The sequence below is a fragment of the Budorcas taxicolor genome, chromosome 8 (assembly GCF_023091745.1).
Source record: "Budorcas taxicolor isolate Tak-1 chromosome 8, Takin1.1, whole genome shotgun sequence".
NCBI lineage: Eukaryota > Metazoa > Chordata > Mammalia > Artiodactyla > Bovidae > Budorcas > Budorcas taxicolor.
The window spans coordinates 5639816-5652693 of record NC_068917.1 but is presented as its reverse complement, the minus strand read 5'-3'; the positions used below and the strand labels follow the sequence as shown (position 1 = coordinate 5652693).

The window sequence follows — 12878 nt, the reverse complement described above, 5'->3', positions numbered from 1 at the left end:
GATATTAATTTTAACAGAGCATGATTAAATAGTCACTCAGTGTGTGACTAAGATGTATGGCAGAGAGGAAGGGAACTGATATTTAAGTCTACTAGCTTTGGGAAAGTGATATATTCCTTTGCCCCCTCCCCTTTTTAAAATATCAATATTTTCACCCATAATGCCTTCACTCCCTTTTTCAAAGTATCAATACTCGCACTCATAATGCATTCACCCTTGACAATGTTTGCTTTTTGAGCAGTAAGACTGTCATAGCAACACTTTGCTTCTAAGAGAAAGATGAGCAAATTCAGTGGAAGCACCGCTGTTATCATGTGCAGACACTCTTGCCTCTTGTCTTTCTGACTCTCCAGTACTTCCCTTCCCACACCTGATCTTTCACGTCATCAGCTTGGAGGCTGAATTTCATCTCTACAATGCTTTATCTTGTCTCTGCTATGAGGTATCCTAAATCAGTTGGATTATTTAGGGACACATTTTCTAGCCAATGGTGGTCTTCCCTGGTGGCTCAGAGGTTAAAGCATCTGCCTGGAATGCAGGAGACCGGGTTCAATCCCTGGGTAGGGAAGACCCCCTGGAGAAGGATAATTGGAACCCACTCCAGTACTCTTGCCTGGAGAATCCCATGGAGGGAGGAGCCTGGAGGCTACAGTCCATGGGGTCGCAAAGAGTCGGACACAACTGAGCAACTTCACTTTCTTTCTTTCTAGTCAATGGCAGGGAGGTCCAGCCCTCTGACCACAGTTTATTGAAGATTCAACTACATCCAAAGTTTAGGGACCTCTCAGTGACCCTGTTGCTGATGTCCAGGCCCCCATCACCTCCTCATCACCTCCTGTTGGATGATGGCAATAGTTTCCTGACATCTCCTCGTTTTCACTTCCTGAGGGGGAGCCAGAATTATGTTTTCAAAGTTTAAGCTAGATCATGTCACTTCCTTACTCAAAATTCCACAGTTATTCCCTAGTTAACTTAGACCAAAATCCAGAACCCTACCACAGCCAACAAATCTCTGTAGGATCTTCGCTGACTATCCCTACAGTCTCCTCCATATGCCTTCCACTGCTGCCAAACATGTAAGAGGTGTGCAAAAAGATAGAAAAAGAACATAGCTGAGCGTCAGCTCTAACTATGCCCACTTTGTGAAACACACCTCTGGACTTTTGGTTTATTATCTTCATCCATAAAATAGAGATAATATCTTCCCCCATAGAATTGGTATGAGGATCAAATGTAGGTATTGTGTCTGGCACAGGGTGGGGAATAAATTCATGGCTATATTTTGAAGCACTGTTTTTGCTAATTTGTTTAACCAGTTGATTTGCTCAGAGAATCCTAAACATGGGCTACTCAATAGCTATATAAAGAGAGATCGGAAATCTCCATATGCAGTAGTGAATCCCTGTAAAATAGCTATCCCTTTTGGCATCATTACTATGGAAGAAGAACTGAGACATCAAAAGTAAGAAGAAACTCCAGAGCATCTTGTTAGTACCCGAGGATCACTGAAGGTTTCCTGCTGCTGCTGCTGCTGCTAAGTCGCTTCAGTCCTCCTACAGGTGCTTGTACTCTGCAATCATCCTAGAACATGGACCAGTTCCTTAACCCAACCCATCAGTTTGCCTTTCGAGGACCTTATGGACTGACCTTTGCATTTTCTTTCCTTGCTTCCAGAGCTTTCCTGAACTCTGAGACTCACTAATTTCAGGCTTTGCTGTTGTTCACTCAGTCTTGTCTGACTCTTTGTGAACCCATGGACTGCAGCACACAGGGCATCCCTTTCCCTCACTATCTCATGTTCACTGCATCAGTGATGTGGTCCAGCCATCTCATCCTCTGATGCCCTCTTCTCCTGCTCTCGATCTTTTCCAGCATCAGGGGCCTTTCCAATGAGTCATCTGTTCACATAAGATGACCGAAATACTGGAGCTTCAGCTTCAGCGTTAGTCCTTCTAGTGAATACCCAGGGTTGGTCTCCCTTAAGATTGACTGGTTGGATCTCCTTGCTGTCCAAGGGACTCTCAGGAGTCTTCTCCAGCACCACAGTTCTAAGGCATCCATTCTTTGGTGCTCCTCCTTCTATACAGTCCAGCTCTCACAACCATATGTGACCATTGCGAAGACCATTGCCTTGACTATACAGACTTTTGTCAGCAGAGTAATGCTCCTTCTTTTCAACATACTGTCTAGGTTTGTCATTGCCTTCCTGCCAAGAAGCAATCATCTTCTGATTTCATGGCTTACTATCAAACAATCTAAATTTCTACTTTGTACTATTTTCCTTAAGTATTTCATGTGTGTTATTTTTTTCTGGATATTTTAATGCTGCTAACTACAATATAATGCAACATGGGTGCCAAAATACCAGAGAACATTAGGAAAATCTAAAAGTCATTAATAAGAGCCATGCATCCCTGATCTTTCTTGAAGTATAAAAATGTTTAAGCTTGGTGATACCCAAGCTCCTTCATCAGCTTGGAGACAATTCTAATAGATTCATCAACCTGATGGGCTATGGGGTTAAACAGTTTAAGGAACAGGAAGGTATAGCAGAAGAAACTCTTGTTTCAGTACAAGAAAATCAGACCACATCCTTTCTTCCCATTAGCAGCCAAGGAAATTCAGCAGACTCTAATGCTCTGCCATCATTGCCCTGTTCAAGAAGAAACCCCATTATGTCAAAAAGTGAAGCTCACCTTGAACCCTGCAGGCCATTCAGGTGCACAGGAAAAGAAGTGGGATTGTTATTAGTCTCCATGATAATTACAGTCAAGATCATAAACATTTGAGGTTAAAATATCTTTTCAACGATACCAATTGCTCGATTTGTATGCTTGACAAACAGTAAGGGAAATTTCATTTGGTCCTAATTAACCAGTCTGCTTTGTGATTCCTCCTAGAGCAGAAGCCAGCATCTATTCAGTAATGGCCTAGCCCTTGTCCTGCCTCTGTCCCAGGTCAGCCACACGTCTGCAGGGACTGCTCCAACCACTCTTCAACATCAGTGAAGGTACAAACAGGATCACTGAATCACATTCAGTAAGTATCCTGCTGACCTGGAATGTGCAGCACATACAAATGTGATGAGGTACTAATTTAATATGAGAGAAGTGAATACAAATTAAAGCAGACTTCCTGCTGCTCAGACATCTCCAAGAGTTATTTATAAGGAAGCAGAAGACAACCAGTTCTCCTGTATTATGTTTCTTGTTAATAGAATGACTCACCTGTTAATACTAGTTGGGGTCAGTGCTTCCAGCACCACTTCATACTGTAGCCTCACTTCATGTATATTCTACAAGTTTAACTTACAGATGCCAGCCCTCATCTCTCTTTGTTAGCAATTGTACCATCACTAAAACATACTACCAGGTATCACCTCAGATATGATTGTCAGTAATGTATTTTCTTGAAGACACTAGTAATTCTACCTATTAAAATAATTTCTAGCAAGTTTGAACATACAGTTTCTTGTAGGGCAGCATATCATATTTACATACACCTACTTCATTAAGTAATATTCGATGTAAAAAGCACCAGACAAAATCACCTACAAAATGGAGGAAGCTATTTTGTATAGTGTAAGTAATATGTCCTGATAAAAATTCCTTATTTTTTAAATACTCGTTTGTGGCATAAAATATTACAGAAAATCCTATTGTATTGTTGGAGTTTTCTGAAAGGACTGCAACTGCCCACACAGATTATCCAAACTTCCCAGAACACAAAATTTCAGCACTCAAATTTATTTTCCTAGAATGCTTACAATATTCAGAAGTGACCTAAAATGCCATTTTAGATGATTAACCAGGTATTGAGTTGAAAATTATTCTTCCCATATTAATTAATGAATATATAATAGGTAATTTTATTTAATTTTAGTACATTAAAATAGCTAATAAAGTTGCAAAAATTGTTCTTGGTAAGTTTGTATTAAAGAGTCATAAAATTATTTTCAGAGCTATTTAAATAAGCTTTATTTGGGAATCATTTTTGTCATACAGTGGCTCTCATCTGATTCAACCTACGCAATAAGTAGTTTAAGATGAAAAGTAAAACAAACAAGGGAATTTCAGGGTCACAGGGCTGTGAGACACCTGTGTACATTTCCTAGGTGGGGTACCTTCCTTGGAAGCCCACTGCCTCAGCTGTTTCACAGCCATTGAGTAGTTGTGGGAAAAGAATGGACCAACAAGTAAGAGACAAGGCTCCAGGCTCAGAAGATTATCTCCTGAAGAACCTTGGCTATGGTTACTCACACATAGAAATGCCCAGAAACAAACAGACCAGAGTCTCTTCAAGCTGTTTGAGGAAAATGTATGACCAACATATCTCCAAGTGCAGTTTTCAAAAACCTGTGCCTATTCAAACAATCGCCTAGACCCTAAACCCAGGGAGAGGAGGAGCTGGAAAAGCCCAGCAAAGTCAATTCCAGATGTTTCCTTAAAGATCCTTCCAGAGAGTCTGTTCAGGGACCATGGACGGTGGTGGAGAGGGAGTTCTCCCCAGGAGATGGAACCGGGATGCCAGGTGGGCCGACTGAGGAACCAGCCCTGCCCCCCTAGTACTATGGACAGCTCATCGTGGACAGTAGAGCTGAGCCTGGCTGGCTCCGCAGAACTGTAATGTAAGACAGAGGAGAGGAGGGTGCAGAAATGCAAGAGCGAGACAGAGAAGCTTCTCCTCTGGCCATGAAGAACCAACCCCCTTTCCAACAGCTGTGACTCAAGACATAGAATGTGCCAAAAGTTGGTGGTAGGAGCCAGGAATTGCTCTTAGGTAGCAGCTACACAACATGGAAGACTTCCCTGTAGCTCAAATGGTAAAGAATTTGCCTGCCATGTAGGAGACCAGGTTTTGATTGCTGGGTTGGGAAGTTCCTCTGGAGAAGGGAATGGCAATCCACTCCAGTATTCTTGCCTGGAGAATTCCATGGACAGAGAAGCCTGGTGGGCTACAGTCCGTGGGGTCACAGGGAGTTGGACAAGGACTGAGTGACTAACACACACACACACACACTCACACAATAAGGAAGAAGGAAGAGGCTGCTGAAGAGCCTTGCTTGGGAAAACTCTTATTAAGCAATGATCATATGAAACTTTTCATATATATCCAATCACTATAATTGTTCATGGGTTCTGCTGACCTTCCAACATGACAACATAATTCAGACGAGTTCTCTGTGACTCTATAGCAAAGATCACTTCCCTTCAGGGTCCAAAATCATGTCTCTCACTTCCAGTTGAGGCCTCACCAGAGGCACCTTTAACACTCATATTCCTAACGGCACTGTGTTCACAATGATATGTGTGTTCTCAAAGGTGCTAGAAATATTTCTGTGCTCTTCTCCCTTCTTTCTGAGGCCTCACCATTATTACCTTTAACTTTTTATTTTTAATTTTTTTAACTTTTTATTTTTACTTCCACTATTACCTTTAACATTCATATTTCCATCAACAATCTCTTCAAGGCAATCTATCAAGTACCTCAAAACTCTTACAGCTTCTATACAGCTTTGAATTCCAAAGCCACTTCTTTATTTTGGGGTATTTTTGTGGCAACAGCACCCTGTTTTCTGGTACCAGAATATGCCTTAGCATCCTAGGCCTACACGTATATTCAATTTCCTGTTTTGCTAAATAAAAATATAGGTTCCATGTGTGCTAAGTTGCTTCAGTAGTGTTTGATTCCTTGCAAACCTCCTTGCAAACCTAGCCTTCCAAACTTCTCTGTCCATGGGATTCTCCAACCAAGAATACTGGGGTGGGTTGCCATGCCCTCCTCCAGGGATAGGTTCTCTAAAGTGTGAACTTGTTGAGTTTAGTTATCTACTGTATCCCATTGCCAAGATTCCAGAATACAACCTAGCATATCAGTACTCAAAAAATGAATGCATGGACTAACAAAATCAAGCACAAAGAATAAAATTGATGTCATTCTTTTCCTATAGTGATCACACATTGGGAAGCTGAGGAACAGTAAAAACTCTGGGCACTTTAAACACAAATTAGTTTTTTCTTTCAAAATCTATGTATACTACACCCCCTTCCCTCCTCCCCCCCCCCCCCCCGCCCCCACAGAATGAGTTGCTATTTCTGGAGAGTAAAATAGCTTCTGAAAATGCATAAGCTCTCTGTGCTAGGAGGAACAAGGATGTCACTTCAAACAGTGAGAGGACACCTGGTCAACTCAAGAAGAAAATAACTGACTCATTCAAAATATTTGTTTGTGATATTGACCAGAGCAGGTAAGTCAATTGTCAGTTTCATCTCCATTGTTATTTGCAACCGGGCTTTATGCAGATCTATTACAAATAATCAATTAAAATATTGCCATTTTTTAAGTCATTATTCTCAATCTTCTAACTAAAAGTCAGAATACATAAAATGTGGGAAAGCTGCAGATAAATAAAACACAGTAACTCTTAGTCTAAGTCACATATAGATTTAGTAACAGTATTCTTTATTGCCTTCCTCTACTGCTATATTAACAGCAAACCTGGGCTCAACTTCTTAACTTAGAAAGATGATTATGATTTATTGTGATCAGTAAGTCAATTAGTTTTCTTTTCATTATATTTATTGTATAAGCAAATTAGCACAGATTTTAAAAAATACCCTTTTATGAAGCCTTATAGAATAAAAACCAAATGAAAACTATAGTGATGTAGCATACCAAAAAAAATGTAAATAGTGACATAAAACTGGTACTTGGGAAAATGCAATATAAATCTTTAAGCAGGATATAATTATACAAATCAGGCTTCCCTTGTGGCTCAGCTGGTAAAGAATCTGCCTGTAAAGTTCGAGACCTGAGCTCGATTCCTGGGTTGGAAAGATCCTCTGGAGAAGGGAATAACTACCCACTCCAGTATTCTGGCCTGGAGAATTCCAAGGACTTTATAGTCCTTGGTGTTGCAAAGAGTCGGACATGACTGAGTGAATTTCACTTTTCAAATTATGCAAATTCGAAAAGACTGGAATATTATTTGAATAAATGGTCATAAGAATACTTTAATATCTACTGAACAAAATTAAAATGAAAGTAAAAAGTTTGAAATTATCACAGAAAATTGTTTAGTTATTCTGGAAAATATAGGGAAAAAGCCATTCTCTTTGCTCATTGAGCTAAATAAGTCAAGAAAATGAAAGTATTGGGAGCTGAATTATACTGAAAATGTAAACATTCAGAAAAATGTTCATTCATTAAAGTAAAGTTGCCTTTTCATTATTACCTACAACACATGGAAAATTAGATACAGTGGGAAAAACAATCCAACATCAGTTCACTTCAGTTCAGTCACTCAACCGTGTCTAACTCTTTGTGACCGCATGGACTGCAGCACGTGAGGCCTCCCTGTCTATCACCAACTCCCAGAGTTTACTCAAACCGATGTCCATTGAGTCAGTGATGCCATCCAGCCATCTCATCCTCTGTTGACTTCTTCTCCTCCTGCCATCAATCTTTCTCAGCATTAGGGTCTTTTCCAATGAGTCAGCGCTTCTCATCAGGTGGCCAAAGTATTGGAGTTTCAGCTTCAACATCAGTCCTTCCAATGAATATTCAGGACTGATCTCCTTTAGGACGGACTGGTGGATCTCCTTGCAGTCCAAAGGATTTTCAAGAGTCTTCAACACCACAGTTTTAAAGTATAAATTCTTTGTTACTCAGCTTTCTTGGTGGTCCAACTCTCACATCCATACATGACTACTGGAAAAACCGTAACTTTGACTAGATGGACCTTTGTCGGCCAAGTAATGTCTCTTCTTTTTAATATGCTGTCTAGGTTGGTCATAGTTTTTCTTCCAAGAAACAAGCGTCTTTTCATTTCATGGCTGCAGTCACCATCTGCAGTTATTTGGTAGCCCAAGAAAATAAAGCCTGTCACTGTTTCCATTGTTTTCCCATAACGTACTATGCATGTAAGTTAAACAAACAGGGTGACAAGATACAGCCTTGACGTACTTGAAACCAGTCTGTTGTGCGTGTCTGGTACTAACTGTTGCTTCTTGAACTGCATACAGATTTCTCAGGAGGCAGGTCAGGTGGTCTTGAATTCCCATCTCTTGAAAAATTTGCCACAGTTTATTGTGATCCACACAGTCAAAGGCTTTGGCATAGTCAATAAAGCAGAAGTAGATGTTTTCTGAAACTCTCTTGCTTTTTCTATAATCAACAGATGTTGGCAATTTGATCTCTGGTTCCTCTGCCTTTTTGAAATCTTCCAGCTTGAACATTTGGAAGTTCTTTGTTGAAGTACTGTTGAAGCCTGGCTTGGAGAATTTTGAGCATTACTTTGCTAGTGTGTGAGATGAGTGCAATTGTGCAACAGTCTGAACAATCTTTGGCATTGCCTTTCTTTGGGATTGGAATGAAAACTGACATTTTCCAGTCTTGTGGCCACTTCTGAGTTTTCCAAATTTGCTGGCATCTTGAGTGCAACACTTTCACAGCATCATCTTTTAGGATTTGAAATAGCTCAGTTGGAATCCCATCACCTCCACTAACTTTGTTCCTAGTGATGCTTCCTAAGGCCCACCTGACTTCAGACCCCAGGATGTCTGGCTCTAGATAAGTGATCACACCATCATGGTTATCTAGGTCATGAAGATATTTTTTGTATAGTTCTGTGTATTCTTGCCACCTCTTCTTAATATCTTCCACTTCTGTTAGGTCCATACTATTTCTGTCCTTTGTGTGCTCTTCTTTGCATGAAATGTTACCTTGGCATCTTTAATTTTCTTGAGGAGATCTCTAGTCATTCCCGTTCTATTATTCTCCTCTATTTCTTTGCATTGATCACTAAGTCTTTCTTATTTCTCTTTGCTATTATTTGGGCCTCTGCATTCAGATGGGCGTATCTTTTCTTTTCTCCTTTGCCTTTCACTTCTTTTCTTTTCTCAGCTATTTGCAAGGCCTCTTCAGACAACCATTTTGCCTTTTTTGTGTGTTTTTCTTGGGGATGATCTTGATCACTGCCTCCTGTGCAATGTCACGAACCTCCATCCATAGGCACTCTGTCTATCAGATCTGATCCTTTGAATCTATTTGTCACTTCAAATACTTAATTGTAAATGATTTAATTTAGGTCTTAAGTTCGAATTTATCAATAAGGAGTTCATGATCTGAGTCACAGTCAGCTCCTGGTATTTTTTTTCTGAGCGTATAGAGCTTCCCCATCTTTGACTGTAAAGAATATAATCAATCTGATTTCAGTATTGATCATCTGGTGATGTCCGTGTAGAGTGGTATCTTGTTTTTTGTAAGAGGGTGTTTGCTATAACCAGTGAATTCTCTTGGTCATAGCCAATCTAAACACAATTCAGTTTAGTTCATTTCAGTCGCTCAGTCGTGTCCGACTCTTTGTGACCCCATGAATCACAGCACGCCAGGCCTCCCTGTCCATCACCAACTCCCGGAGTTCACTCAGACTCACGTCCATTGAGTCAGCGATGCCATCCAGCCATCTCATCCTCTGATGTCCACTTCTTCTACTGCCCCCAATCCCTCCCAACATCAGAGTCTTTTCCAATGAGTCAACTCTTTCCATGAGGTGTCCAAACTACTGGAGTTTCAGCCTCAGCATCATTCCTTCCAAAGAAATCCGAGGGCTGATCTCCTTCAGAATGGACTGGTTGGATCTCCTTGCAGTCCAAGGGACTTTCAAGAGTCTTTTCCAACACCACAGTTTCAAAAGCATCAATTCTTCAGCGCTCAGCCTTCTTCACAGTCCAACTTTCACATCCATATGTGACTACTGGAAAAACCATAGCCTTGACTAGATGGACCTTAGTTAGCAAAGTAATCTCTCTGCTTTTGAATATGCTATCTAGGCTGGTCATAGCTTTTCTTCCAAGGAGTAAGCGTCTTTTAATTTCATGGCTGCAGTCACCATCTGCAGTGATTTTGGAGCCCAAAAAAATAAAGGCTGACACTATTTCCACTGTTTCCCCATCTATTTCCCATGAAATGATGGGACCGGATGCCATGATCTTCGTTTTCTGAATGTTGAGCTTTAAGCCAAATTTTTCACTCTCCTCTTTCACTTTCATCAAGAGGCTTTTTAGTTCCTCTTCACTTTCTGCCATAAGGGTGGTGTCATCTGCATATCTGAGGTTATTGAGATTTCTCCAGGCAATCTTGATTCCAGCCTGTGTTTTTTCCAGTCCAGCGTTTCTCATGATGTACTCTGCATATAAGTTAAATAAGAAGGGTGATAACATACAGCCTTGACGTACTCCTTTTCCTATTTGGAACCAGTCTGTTGTTCCATGTCCAGTTCTAACTGTTGCTTCCTGACCTGCATACAGATTTCTCAAGAGGCAGGTCAGGTGGTCTGGTATTCCCATCTCTTTCAGAATTTGCCACAGTTTTTTGTGATCCACACAGTCAAAGGCTTTGGCATAGTCAATAAAGCAGAAATAGAGGTTTTTCTGAAACTTTCTTGCTTTTTCCATGATCCAGTGGATGTTGGCAATTTGATTTCTGGTTCCTCTGCCTTTTCTGAAACCAGCTTGAACATCTGGAAGTTCACAGTTCATGTATTGCTGAAGCCTGGCTTGGAGAATTTTGAGCAGTACTTCACTAGCATGTGATATGAGTGCAATTGTGCAGTAGTTTGAGCATTCTTTGGCATTGCCTTTCTTTGGGATTGAATGAAAACTGACCTTTTCCAGTCCTGTGGCCACTGTTGAGTTTTGTAAATTTGCTGGCATATTAAGTGCAGCACTTTCACAGCATTATCTTTCAGGATTTGAATTAGCTCTACTGGAATTCCATCACCTCCACTAGCTTTGTTCGTAGTGATGCTTTCTAAGGCCCATTTGACTTCACATTCCAAGATGTCTGGCTCTAGATGAGTGATCACACCATCATGATTATCCAGGTCGTGAAGATATTTTTTGTACAGTTCTTCTGTGTATTCTTGCCACCTCTTCTTAATATCTTCTGCTTCTGTTAGGTCCAGACCATTTCTGTCTTTTATCGAGCCCATCCTTGCATGAAATGTTCCCTTGGTATCTCTAATTTTCTTGAAGAGATCTCTAGTCTCTCCCATTCTGTTCTTTTCCTCTATTTCTTTGCGTTGATTGCTGAAGAATGCTTTCTTATCTCTTCTTGCTATTTTTTGGAACTCTGCATTCAGATGCTTATATCTTTCCTTTTCTAATTTGTTTTTCGCTTCTCTTCTTTTCACAGCTATTTGAAAGGCCTCCCCAGACAGCCATTATGCTTTTTTACATTTCTTTTCCATGGGGATGGTCTTGATCCCTGTCTCCTGTACAATGTCACGAACCTCATTCCATAGTTCATCAGGTACTCTATCTATCAGATCTAGGCCCTTAAATCTATTTCTTACTTCCACTGTATAATCATAAGGGATTTGATCGAGGTCATACCTGAATGGTCTAGTGGTTTTCCCTACTTTCTTCAATTTAAGTCTGAATTTGGATTTAAGGAGTTCATGATCTGAGCCACAGTCAGCTCCTGGTCTTGTTTTTGTTGACTGTATAGCACTTCTCCATCTTTTGCTGCAAAGAATATAATCAATCTGATTTTGGTGTTGACCGTCTGGTGATGTCCATGTGTAGAGTCGGGAGTAGCCATCATGGTCAACAAAAGAGTCTAAAATGCAATACTTGGATGCAACCTCAAAAACGACAGAATGATCTCTGTTTGTCTCCAAGGCACACCATTCAATATCATGGTAATCCAAGTCTATGCCTTAGCCAGTAATGCTGAAGAAGCTGAAGGTGAACGGTTCTATGAAGACCTACAAGACCTTTTAGAACTAACACCCCAAAAAGATGTCCTTTTCGTTATAGGGGACTGGAATGCAAAAGTAGGAAGTCAAGAAACACCTGGAGTAACAGGCAAATTTGGCGTTGGAATGTGGAATGAAGCAAGGCAAAGGCTAATAAGGTTTTGCCAAGACAATTCGCTGGTCATAGCAATCTCAACACAGTTTCAGCAAAAGTGGTGCTGAACTCTGAAATATAGTTCATCTATGTGAAGATGAACCAGTCACTCTTTACCCAAATAAACCTGTATTCATGTACACTGTATTCTTGTTTGGGGAGATAATGTTCCCAGAGCAGGGAGGTGAGTAGACTCAGCTAGTTAGTGGGAGGGCTGGGGTTTGAAGGGATGGCAGTTGACTCCTGAATCTCCACCCACCAACCACTGCCTGCACCGTGTGTGCGATCAACCTAAGCAGCAGCCTTTGACCTGGTGACTTCCAAGTTTGGGTAACTTTCTGCATCTTGATTGTTCCCTTCAATGCAACTTATGAGGGAGAGGGAACAAACAGGGTAACACCAAAATGTTACCCTAAACTGACATGCTGAAGAGAAGATTGTTTCTTGAAATTCCTTTAACATTCTTCTTGTTTTAGTACTCTGATAGCAAACAAAACTTGCAGATCACAAAAGAAGTTTAAGAAAATAAACCATTGTATTAGGAGAGAAAACATTCTTAATAAATTTACTTCAATGGTTTCTGTCTTCAGCCTATGTCCAATACCAACTGGGCTTCCAGTATCAGCATTTTCATCCTTAATCCTAAAGCTTGTGATGATGTAATATGAATATTAATTAACATTTTAATACTATTATTATATGCATTAAATGCCTGTTAATATTGAAAGTGAAAGTGTTAGTAGCTTAGTCATGTCTGATTCTTTGTGACCCTATGGCCCCCTCGGTCCATGAAATTTTCCAGGTAAGAATATTGGAGTTGGCAGCCATTTCCTTATCCAGGGGATATTCCCAACCCTGGGATCAAACCCAGGTCTTTGCATTGCAGGCAGATTCTTTTCTGTCTGAGCCACCAAGGAAGCCCCCTGTTAATATCAGCAGTGTTAACATTAACACTGTTTACTA

The 12878-nt window shown here is 40.5% G+C and overlaps 1 non-coding gene across 1 annotated transcript; it reads left to right on the top strand.

Annotated features, from left to right (window-relative positions):
* Nucleotides 1-497: 497 nt before the first annotated feature.
* Nucleotides 498-568, top strand: TRNAS-GGA (transfer RNA serine (anticodon GGA)). The gene has a single exon. It is a non-coding gene; the product is annotated as a tRNA-Ser (tRNA).
* Nucleotides 569-12878: the final 12310 nt, after the last annotated feature.